This window comes from Vulpes vulpes, chromosome 14, assembly GCF_048418805.1.
Source record: "Vulpes vulpes isolate BD-2025 chromosome 14, VulVul3, whole genome shotgun sequence".
Lineage (NCBI taxonomy): Eukaryota > Metazoa > Chordata > Mammalia > Carnivora > Canidae > Vulpes > Vulpes vulpes.
Window position 1 is genome coordinate 12,549,230 of NC_132793.1, and position 11,036 is coordinate 12,560,265.

Consider the following 11,036-nt stretch of genomic DNA (forward strand, 5'->3'; position numbering starts at 1 on the left):
CACTGTGGCTGGAAGTGGAACACACAGGGTGGACAGTCTGGAAAACTGTCAACCGCAGACACCAGGAGTGTGTGCGCTGGATCACACAGAGAGAGTGCTGGCCGAGGAGATGGGGCGGTGGGAAACCATGAGGTAGTCTGGAAGCTACCAACCATGGGCCTCTGGGCGAGGCCTGGCAGCAGGTGGACCTCCTGCAGGAGGAGGGTAGGTCGGGGGGCAGGATTGGGTGGACAGAGGGGAGAGCCACGGCCCTCCTTTTGTAAGCACACTGTGGTCGCACACAGAGTCTGGTCCCTGTATGACCCTCCACACTGGGGACGAAGGTCACTCTACTGGCAGGGAAGAGGTGAGATGGGCCTAGAGAGAGCTGTCCTGTGGAGACGGGAAGCCTGGTCCCTGGTCTCCAGCCCTGAGCTGATGGATGCCTCATCTTTTCTCATCTGCATAATGAGAGACGTCAGCCCCTCTCTGGACCCCAGATCCCCTTCTGGCAAACGGAGAGATGGGGAACCTGGCTGGTCCAGAAAGTGTCTCTCGGCATCCAGGCCAGCCTGGTGGGTTCTACCCTCTGGAATCTATGAGCAGTTTCAAGTCCGTGGAAGCCTCAGGAAGCCGCTTGCCTCCCTGTCAGAAGCATATCATTAGCTGTGCTAGCCTGACTATGGGGCCTGTGTTTGGGTGCCTGCCGCCCCCGGAAGAAGGGAGGTCTCAGCAAGGAACTGCTAATGTGATGACCTGGTGGCTTTATTAGCATATCTCACAAACAAGCTGTGCACTTAGCACAACAGACAGTGGAAGAGTAAATATCAGCAGTAGGTGCCGGAGGGGAGGGGAGGAAGCACTCCAGCTGAGCTCCAGGGAAGCTTCTGGAAAGAGTGAGGAGTAAACAGTAACAAGCCTCCGCCCCTCCCACGATGTGACTGCCTGGGACACGGAGCCTTATGGGAGATGTGACTGCTCGGGACACAGAGCCCCTACCCCACGGGCTGCTTGTTCCCTCTCTGAATTTCCAGATGTGAGTCTCCAGGTGCTCCCGGAAGAGCCCGCTAGGACGTCTGTGGGCACCTCAGACATAGCAGGTCCCCAACTGAGCTCCCATATTCCCCACCTGGAGCCTGCTCCTCCTGCAGGTGTCCCGGTCAGCAAGCGCTCAAGATGATGGGTGAGAAGGCCGCTAGCCAGGATGTGCAGGACAAGGAGAGAGCTGAGATGGTGCCCAGAGGAAAACATGATCGACAACACTTAACTAAAGCCACCTGCCTGCAGGGGAGGGAGGAGTGAAAGCACTGAGGACTTTTAGGGCAGTGAAACTACTCTGTCTGACACTATAATGATGGGTACATGTCATTACGCATCTGTCCAAACCCATAGAACGTACCCCACAGCCACGAGTGAGCTCCTACTGTAAACTATAGTCCCTGGGCGATTGTGATGTGTCAACACGGGCTCGTCAGTTGTAATAAATGTGCCACTTATGGGGAACTCTCTGCACCTTCCACTCAACTTCCCTATGAAGTTAAAACTTCTCCAAAAAATGAAGTTTATCAAATTCAGTGATTGTCCATAAGGTGAGGAAATGGGCCACTGCAAGAGGTAAAAGAAACTTTAATTCTATCTTCAATTTCATTGCCTTTATTAGCAAGAAGAACCAAAGACATGAGTAGGATGAAGTGTTAGTGATTGTCCATTCTGGGTATTTTGATACATGTGCATTTATTCATATTCTTTGTACTTGTCTATTTATTAGACGCTTCTCGAATACAAGCATGACAAAACAAATGGAAGACCCACCTGTCAGGGCGGGGGCCCGGGGAACAAAGACCATGGGTGCGAGGCTAGGGCCCAGGCTAAGGGTCTGGCTGTGGGGCGCAGTGGGGGCCAGAAGCAGGAATGCTTTCACCAGGAAGGTCTGGGAGGTGGCCTGAGCTGCCCTCGAAGGGAAGAACCGGTGGGTGGCCAGCGGGGGACACAGGGCTGCTCACTGAAAGTCCTGTCATTCAGTTCATCTTCCTGAGGGGCAGACTTTGCACAGGTGACAGACTCTTGGGAAAGGCTTGGGGCCCATTAGGTCTCTAACCCCGTGAATTACTGCCCATGGGTCCATCCGGGTGAGGGATGGCTGTTGAAGCTGCTGGAATAACTGGCCCTATCCCCAAGACGATGCCCACTGCTTCTCCAGAAAAGCAAGGAAGAGGGGTGCAATTTTGGGCTCTCTGGGAGCCTTGTGTGCCACGACACTGCTCTCCCGGATGCCCCCGCAGGAGGCCGTGCAGTGAGGCTTCTCCTTACTTTGCTCCTCGTCACCCAGGTGCTGGTGCCCTGCACTGGGGTCATCCCTTGCAGCCTTCATCCCTGCCTCTGCCTCGCTGGGTCGCCCTAGGATACCCATGCCCCAGGCCCCTCACCTCCATTCTCTGGTCTGCAAAATGGGTTGAAGTCTGCAAAGCAAGAAAATCCCCACAATGCCTTGAGAGGTGGCTCCCGCCCCACACTCTCCAAGAGTACAGGGTAAGAAGTAACTACTCTGATTTCCACTGAGGTAGTTAGACACTCACCACTCATTTATAACAGCAACAACAACGATAATAATATTGATGATTTTTGGTATTCTTTCTTACTATTATGTACCAGGTGCAACCAAATTATTATTTAATCTTCTCTATTATAGCCATAGGGGGCAGATGCTGCTTATTAGCATTTTCAACTTAAAAATGAAGTAACGGACACACACGTAGAATCACTTTCCCCAAGTCCCTGAGTTAGGGACGAGCCCGGGACTGACACGGTTCTACTTTGCCTTCTGCACCAGGCTGTTCCACCTCAGATGTGTCCTCAATGCCCTGGGGTTTGGGGTGGTCAGGCCCGTGGATAGATTTCATGGATACGGTGACAGTCCTCACTCTCCAGGAGGTCACAGTCTTTACCATCTGGGCTTTTAGTGCTCCACGGATTGGCACATACCACGCATCCTGAGATGATCTGTTGACACAGCTGTCTCCCCAGGACCGGGGCCCCTCAAGGAAGAGAAGCCAGGGTAATACCCCAGTGCCTAGTCCAGCACCTGGCAAGAACGCTACTGTCTCATCTCTCCTGGGATTTGTTCTGGAGTCACCGTTCCGTCGTGCTTGGTTCAGTACGATTACTCCGCATTCGAGACCCACTGCCTTGCTCACAGGGCTCTGCAACCTGGCTCTTCCTGAGCATGTCTTCTTCTTCTCCTTCTTGTCTTTGCTGCCACCAGGAAAAGAAAACTAGGGATTTCCTTCTAGGGTTTTTTTTTGTGTGTGTGTGTGTGGGGGGGCGGTTCCCTGTGATTTGCTGAAGAGCCACTCCTCTTTCCTTGGTGGCACTTTTCAAGTGGGTAAGTTCTGGGGCCCATGGGTCTCTGGGCAGAGTGCACGGTTGACTTAGAAGGGAGGCTCTCTCTTCAAGGACCATCTCTCTGGATGCAGAGTCTTTTCTTCGGACTCTCTGTGTGGAGCTGTGCTTGCTGCTGGGCTGCAGACCCAGGTCACCAGCTAGATGCTGCCAAGGCTGCCAAGGTTCAGGGCTGCTGACCTGAACTTTGCTGTTGGCCCCACAGCCAGCAGCACTCATGCTCTCAAAGGGAAACGGTAGCATTATGTCTTCTGGGTATTGGAGGAAACAGCTGGAAAAGAACTGGCTTCCCCAGGAGTTGAACCCTACTGTCCTTGCCCATGAACAGCACATGGTACGGAAGCTTGTTTGCTGTGATTTATATAATGTTTAGCAGAGATTTAGGTCGGGGGTAGTGGGGGGTGGTGTCTGGATTCTTGTTTGTGACGTTGAGGGTATGTGCTCACTTTACTTATGTTGTGACGTCAGTGATTCTTTGAATTCATGAAGGGAGTGATTACTTGGCCCACTTCTATGTACACACATTACACACTTTATCTAATTTTTCTGTCTACCAGGTAAGGCTCATGGCTCCGCTAAGCTGATAAATGTATGATACGTACCTGGCTTTCCCCTTCTATGTCTAAATCTTTGAATTTGATAAGATCTTAAAAAATATAATTTTATACACTTTAGAACTCTTGTACCCTTTTATGTTCTTAGGACCATACAACACGTACATCCTGTCTTTTAGGTAAAAATAATGAAGTTAAATGCTGTTGGATTTTGAGTCATTTATATGGCTTTGTCTGACTTGACACCAGAGCTCATTAGGTCATTCTATTATTATTCCTCCTGGGGCTAAAAACTGCCTTTTAATTGATGTACTTATATTTGCCATTTCTGTTCTTTGTTGATACATTTAATGAGTCAATATCTACATGTGATTAAATAATAAGGTAACAGAAATACACAGAGTTTTTCACTTTCTTTTAGAATGTTCTATGTTAACTCCTTTTCACTTATATAAATATTATAAGTGAAATATAAAAATATAAAATTTAATAAAATATAAAAGTATAAATATTTTTCTAAGCACATTGTTTCTCAGACTCCTTTGAGAATGTGATAAATTACTGACCCTCTCTCCAAAAACATATACATACCACACCTAACTATTTTGTCCTGGTTCTTCATCACTGATCGATCACTACTGGGTTATGCTAACTTTCTTGCTCTGTACTTCATATTTGTTGTATTGCTGCCTTCTGATATTTAGAGTTTCTCATCAATCTGCTCATCCTGTCGACCAGCTTTTCTCTCTTTCACTGTAGTTAGATACTCTGACACAGCTTTGAGCACAGTGTGATGGGCACATGGAGTATTGAACAACTAACTCCACTCTGGGATCAGAGAAAATTTTAAAGAGAGATGGTGATGACCTCGGCACTACAGCCTGAGAGACAACCCGAAGTCTCCCAGGCAGAGTAGGGGGAGGAAAAGACTCCCAGTTAGATGGAACAGCATGTGGAACAGTATGGAAACTTCAACAACACTTCGGCGAGAAGGGGCAGGGAGGAAGGGTCCAGAGTGTGGCTGAAGCAGTAGATGAGAAAGCAGGTGTCAGCAAGATCGCACATCAGGAAGCCTCTGCTTCAGCATGTAATCTTGCACACAAATTTCCAGACAATTTTGCCCTGGAATTGGTCTACCGGAGTCAGGTCCTGCTTCTACCACTTACAACCTGGGTCACTCGTTGGCCCCCCTGTGCCTCAGTTTCCTTATCTATAAGTAGTAAGGGTGACTACTGGATTGGGCTTTGTGGAGGGTGGGTTGAGTGAGATCCTGGGCTCTTAATTAAGGTAGTGGCAGTAGTGGCCAGCATGTGGTCATTGCTCAATAACTGGTAGCTCTTTTACTGTCATCGTTATTATTAAAATTAATGAGAGATGGGAAGACTCCAGGCCTGTTTGCCTTGGGGTTGCTGGGCTTCATCCTCCAAGAAGGATGTCCGTTCTTGAGTCAAGGAGGCGATGGAAGCAGGCAGGATGTATGAGAGATTCTGGGCCTTGCTGGGGTAGATGCAGCCAGTGAACAGTGGAGGAGAATTCATTGTCTCTCCCCAGGAGGCCAGGGCCAGGCAGGCCTTGGCAGCATCTAGCTGGTGGCATTTTACCAGCTTTGGAGATTGTGCATGTCTGGGAAAGAAAATGCCACAGGGAATGGTGTGCAGGGAGGCGATAAAACCTCTCAACGTGAGGCACCTCCTATAATCCCTGTGCACATGCTGTGATCATGCAAGATCCATGCTCCACTCCCACACACACAGATGGCACACACAGCCCAGGCCCACACCAGCCCATGGGTGCCCTGCTACAGCGCACACCTGCACACCCAGTGCACAAGTACTCTGCTAGAGGATCCCAGCCCTTGGGACTGTCCCCAGACTCTGGGATTTAGAGCCAAGCAGCCTGGCTTCAGAATCAGTGATTCCACCCCCTATGTGTGAGGTTGCGTGTATACTGTGGGGCATTGTGCACGCAACTGTTTCAGGAAGTACGTGCATGTGTGTGTGTGAGACGGTAGGAAATGCTGTGCTTTGGGGGTTGTGCATGGCCCCATGCATGTGTGCATTTTGGATGATGTATGTGTGGGCAGGCACATGTGTGCTGTAGATAGGTTTTGCACACACATGTAAACGTGCTCACACATGTGTACCCATGTGTGTCCCTGTGGGTGTGTGCTTATGTAGACATGCACATCCCTTTGGGGACAAGGTGTAGATTTGCACCCAGACGTGATGGAAAGGGATTGCAGGGCCCCCTACAGTTCTAAGGGAAGCAGATGTCCTGGCAGCCTCCACTCTCTTCCTCCCACACTCCTCCCTCCTCCCCCCATCCCCCCCCTTCCCTGCAGGGAAGGAAGTCCCTGCAGGTCCCCACAGTCAGGGAGGAGGAAAGCCACCTGATAGATGAGTCTGCATTAGGTGTTGCTCATTTGTGTTTTCCAAGCTGGGAGATGCGGCACTGGTGGGGGCATCAGCAGCCCCTGGGAACATTCGAGATGGACAGGAGGGCTTCCTGGGGTTGCTTCTACTTCACAGGTTGCTTTTCGGGGTGCACAGATGAGGCTTGCCCTCTGGAGACAGTGCTGCCGTCCCGGAGAGAGGCCTCACCCATGAGCCAGGGCCTCCTGCAAACTTTGCAGGTGTTTCACATGGAAAACATCGGTGACCCCGCTCCCTCAGGAGCTGCGTGTGAGGCCCTGCACTGAAAACCCTTCTCTGGCCACTTGGAGCTCCACGGCCTCGGCTGACGCACGTCCCACCTCTGACTCTCTCTCCTGCTCTGGGGTGAGGAACCACGCGAGCACCCACGATTTCTGAGTCGTGTCCACCCCTGTCCACCCCTGATTTTTCACTGGGGACACGGCCTCCCTCACACTGAGCCATGGTGTGGACTGAGCAGTGTGACCCCAACTCCCAACACCAGGATGGACTCGTGACCCAGGTGCGGACCAGCCGGCCGTCCATCCTCTCGGATGCTCTGATTGACTACGGGAAGGACATGTGACCCGAAACGGGCCAATGAGAGGCTGCCCTGGGGCTTTTCCTGGATCAGGTGGGGAGAGACTCTGTCGTCTGGGGCTGCACCTTGGTCACCCCACGGAGACCACCTGCTTGAGAGTGAAGCCAACCCAGGGGAGAGCAGAGCCCAGAGAGGGAGAGGGACCCAATCATGACTAAGCTGTGGGAGTCCCTGGATCTGGCTGGGTGGGCACCCCAAACACCTGACTTTTAATTACCCGAGCTAATACATTTGCTGTTTCATTTGCTCTTTTGAATTGAGTTTCTGTCACTTGCAACTGGGAGACTCCCAGCTATTAGAGCCGAGTTTGCCTCTGGGACCCCTCAGTGGTGGCACCAGCCGACTGTGGCAGGGGGGCTGCTCCAGGAAGGCTGTGTCCTCAGTGTCTGGAGACCCGGCAGGCTGGGGGGCTTCTCCTGGTGGGGCGGGGCTGTGCTGTGTCCCCTCGTCCACCCCCAGGAAGACCCCCTCAGCAACCAGGGGAGCCTCAGGACCTGGCTCACTGTCCCTCTTTCCCTGGATGACACAGGTCCCGCCCGGCTGGCTCAGCCAGGCCCAGGCAGGTGCTCTAGAGGAGGGGAGCCAGCAGCAGCTTCCATAATGTGGTGAGATCTGAGGGGCATAGGGGAGGAGACGGGTAGGCAGGGTCCGCATTACACTTAAACAAATAGATTGCCTCCTTCTGGTTCAGCATCTAGTCAGCTCATCACCCAGAGGCGGCATTCACCATCTCACTTGCTCACGATGCACACTGTTTTCGCTCCGCTTCCAGATTACATCCAGGATCCAGCCACTTCTCGTCAGCGCCTTTGCTACCATCTGAATCCAAGGCACCACCCTCTTTCTCCTAGTCTGCTGCTCCCATCGGCTCCTGTGACAGTCTCCTCTCTGTACAGCAATCTGGGCGATCCTGTTAGAACCCAGGTCGGATCCTGTCCCTCATCTGTTCAGAACTCTCTGGCGGGTTTTTAATCTCACATAGAGTGGCAACTAAATTCCTTACAATGGTCTACGGGGCCCTGCAGGATCTGTCCAGCTATACTGGGCTCAGGCCAACTTGTCTTTGGCCCCAGGGCCTTGTCATCCTTTTTTTCTTTTCTTTTCTTTTCTTTTCTTTTCTTTTCTTTTCTTTTCTTTTCTTTTCTTTTCTTTTCTTTTTTCTTTCTTTTCTTTTCTCTTCTTTTCTCTTCTTTTCTTTTCTCTTCTTTTCTTCTTTTCTCTTTTCTTTTCTTATTCTCTTCCTTGAGATATCACCTGACTCACCTCTTCCGATTTTTATTCAAGCATCACCTTGTCATTGAGGCCCTCCCCAGCCACCCCATCTGACACAGCACACCCTGTCCTCCTATCCCACTGTATTTTTTCCATAGCATGATTGTCATGATTATTATGTAATTAATCATTAATTCATTTGTTATCTGGCTCCCTCTCTGGGATGTGAGCTTCAGGAGGAATGTCCTCCTTTCTTCACTGCTGTGTCTTTAGTACCTACCATATTGCCTGGTACTGGTGGGCACTTTTTAAGAATATGTTGAGTGAATGAATGAATTCTCCCTCTGGGCACAGTGCCTTGATTGTCCTTTGGGAAACCTCCATCCTCCACTCTCAGTTCACATTTTTGGGGAGGGAGGTGGACCCCACACCCAACTCCATGCCAGGCACACCATCCAGGCCCGTAATTGACATACCCAGAACCACTGGGTACACCAAACAGGTTATATCTGAACAAGGGGCTGAAATTTTGTTCACCAAGCCTGTGTCCTGGTGTGAGGCTGCTTTTCCCAAGAGGAAGGGGCACCTTTTGTAACTGGCACCAAGACACTCCAGTGGCAGCCCTGGCCATGAACAAATAAATCCCCTATTCCGACCCTAGTGTTGGGTCAGAGATGGGCTTGTGACCAGGTTGGTCCAGTCAGGTGAATCCTGTGAAATGCACAGGTGCCACCAGGAAGACAAGTCTTTGCTTTGGGGTTGCTGGCAGGTAAGTGGCATCTCCCTACAGCATAGGGAGAGGAAGAGAGAAATGCTACAAACTGGAAGAAAATGGATCGAGTGTCTGGATCCAGCCCTACGTGAGGCCCACACCACTGTTGGGATCTTTCAGTTCTTTTTTTTTTTTTTTTTTTTTTTTTTGGGATCTTTCAGTTCTATGAGCCCATTCATACATACCCTTTGTGCTTATATCTCTTGAAGTTAGGTTTCCCATTCTTGCAACTTTAGGCTGCTGTCTCACCCAGGGGGCCGGATGAACCCTGCCTTTGGAAAGCACTTGGTCATTTTAAAATTCTTTATGCATATGAAGGGCTGCTGGAAGTGCTAGAAGGTGTGACCTCATCTCCACACTTCCTCTCCCCTGGGCTGACCCCCACAGGAGTCCAGACCTCTCCCCAGGGCAGTCTTTGTCCCCTCCCCAAAAGGGGTGTCAGCTACTCACAGCTCCTCTCTCTAAACCAAACGACTTTCTCCTTTCCCATTTTTCATCTTGAAAAATGGCAAATTGAAGCACTTAATTTTCCTCCTCCAACCCAATTAATGTGGACGTGCTCAGTGCCTATGCTCAGCTGTGAAAGGCAAACCATTTATATCAATTAGCAAAACTAACATGAGCTTATGGCTGTATGCAGACTCCAGCAGAAGCTGTGCTCCAGGACAGCTGAGTGGGGAAGCTCAAGGATGAAGGCCCCCTGGGGGTGTGGGGTTTGGGGGGCCCATTTGGATTGTATGTGACATTTTTGACGGGGCACTGGTTCAACCACCGCTCCTTCCCATGATGTCTACATGTGAACATGTCCAGGGAACAAGAGGATTTCCAGACACAACCTCATCTCATAATAAACAGAGGCTTTGTTCCCTAAGCTTTAGTGTAGACCCCACACGGCCCAGCTGGAATCACAAGCCTGTCACCAAAGAGCATCTGAACCTCCCACATGCCTCCTAACCTGAGCCCATCATCCACCATGGCACTCCTGGATCAAGACAGCTGGCTCTTTCTTGGGGTTGTGAGTTTGAGCACCCTGTTGGGGGTAGAGATCCTTAAAAATAAAATCTTGAAAAAAAAATCAAATCAATCGTGTCACTACTCGGCACTTCAGTGGCTCCCTATTGCACTTAGAATAAAACCCAAATTCCCTGTCATGGCCTTCAATACCTTGCACGGTCTGGCCCCTGCTGACCTCTTAGACTCATCTCTCTCTACTCTCCCCCAGCCCTCTCCAGTGCAGCTGCGCCGAGTTCCTTACTGTTCCTCCAACTCACCAAGCTCGTTCTTGCCCCAGGGCCTTTGCACATGCTATCCCCCCACCTCTCTTCCTGGTAGCTCCTTCTCATCCTTCATGTCTCAGTTCAAATGTGACTCCCCACACCCAGACTGAAGTCCCTCTCCTCAGCTGCTGCCAATCTCTTTCACATCCATGCAAACTCAAACATTTAGGGAGCATCCACTGTATACCAGCCACTGCTCTGTGTGCTGGAAGTACAGAAGTGAGTGAGACAGACAAAAACTCTCTGCCTCCCTTGCACTGCCCTTGGCAGTCTAGGGACCAGACACGTTGGAGAAGAGATCTTTTGTCTGAAGAAACTTTCAGTTTCTAACTGGGGACTCAGTTTACTCAAATGACCTTCTTACAGAATAAGGTATGGGTAAGTCATGCAGAGAAATATCACTTACAGAAATTGGATGAAGCAAAGAGAAACAGTGACTGGGTCCATCAGCAAAGGCCTGTCCTGGGCTTCACTGACAGCCAGTCTCAGTAGGATAGAGGCAGCCATGGTGCCTGGCACCAAGAACACGTCGAGCAAAGGCTTTCGTGTTTGATGTTTGAGATGTGTTGTAATGGAGATGAAAACAATTCCAGCCAGGGAGAGCACAGGTCGGCCTGGGAAAGAATCCCTGCCCTCTTGAGCAGATACCCTCTAGGAGCGAGAGACGTACAGCAGCAGAGATACTGTAAGAAGGTTGTCAACTGGTGACATGTGCTGTGGGGAAGAAGGAAGGACAGCAGGGGTGAGGCCCAGTGAGAAAGTAGGTGGTCTGGGTGGGCTTCACAGAGGAGGCCTAGGTTGCCAATGGAGGGAGCCAGGGGACCCTGGGGA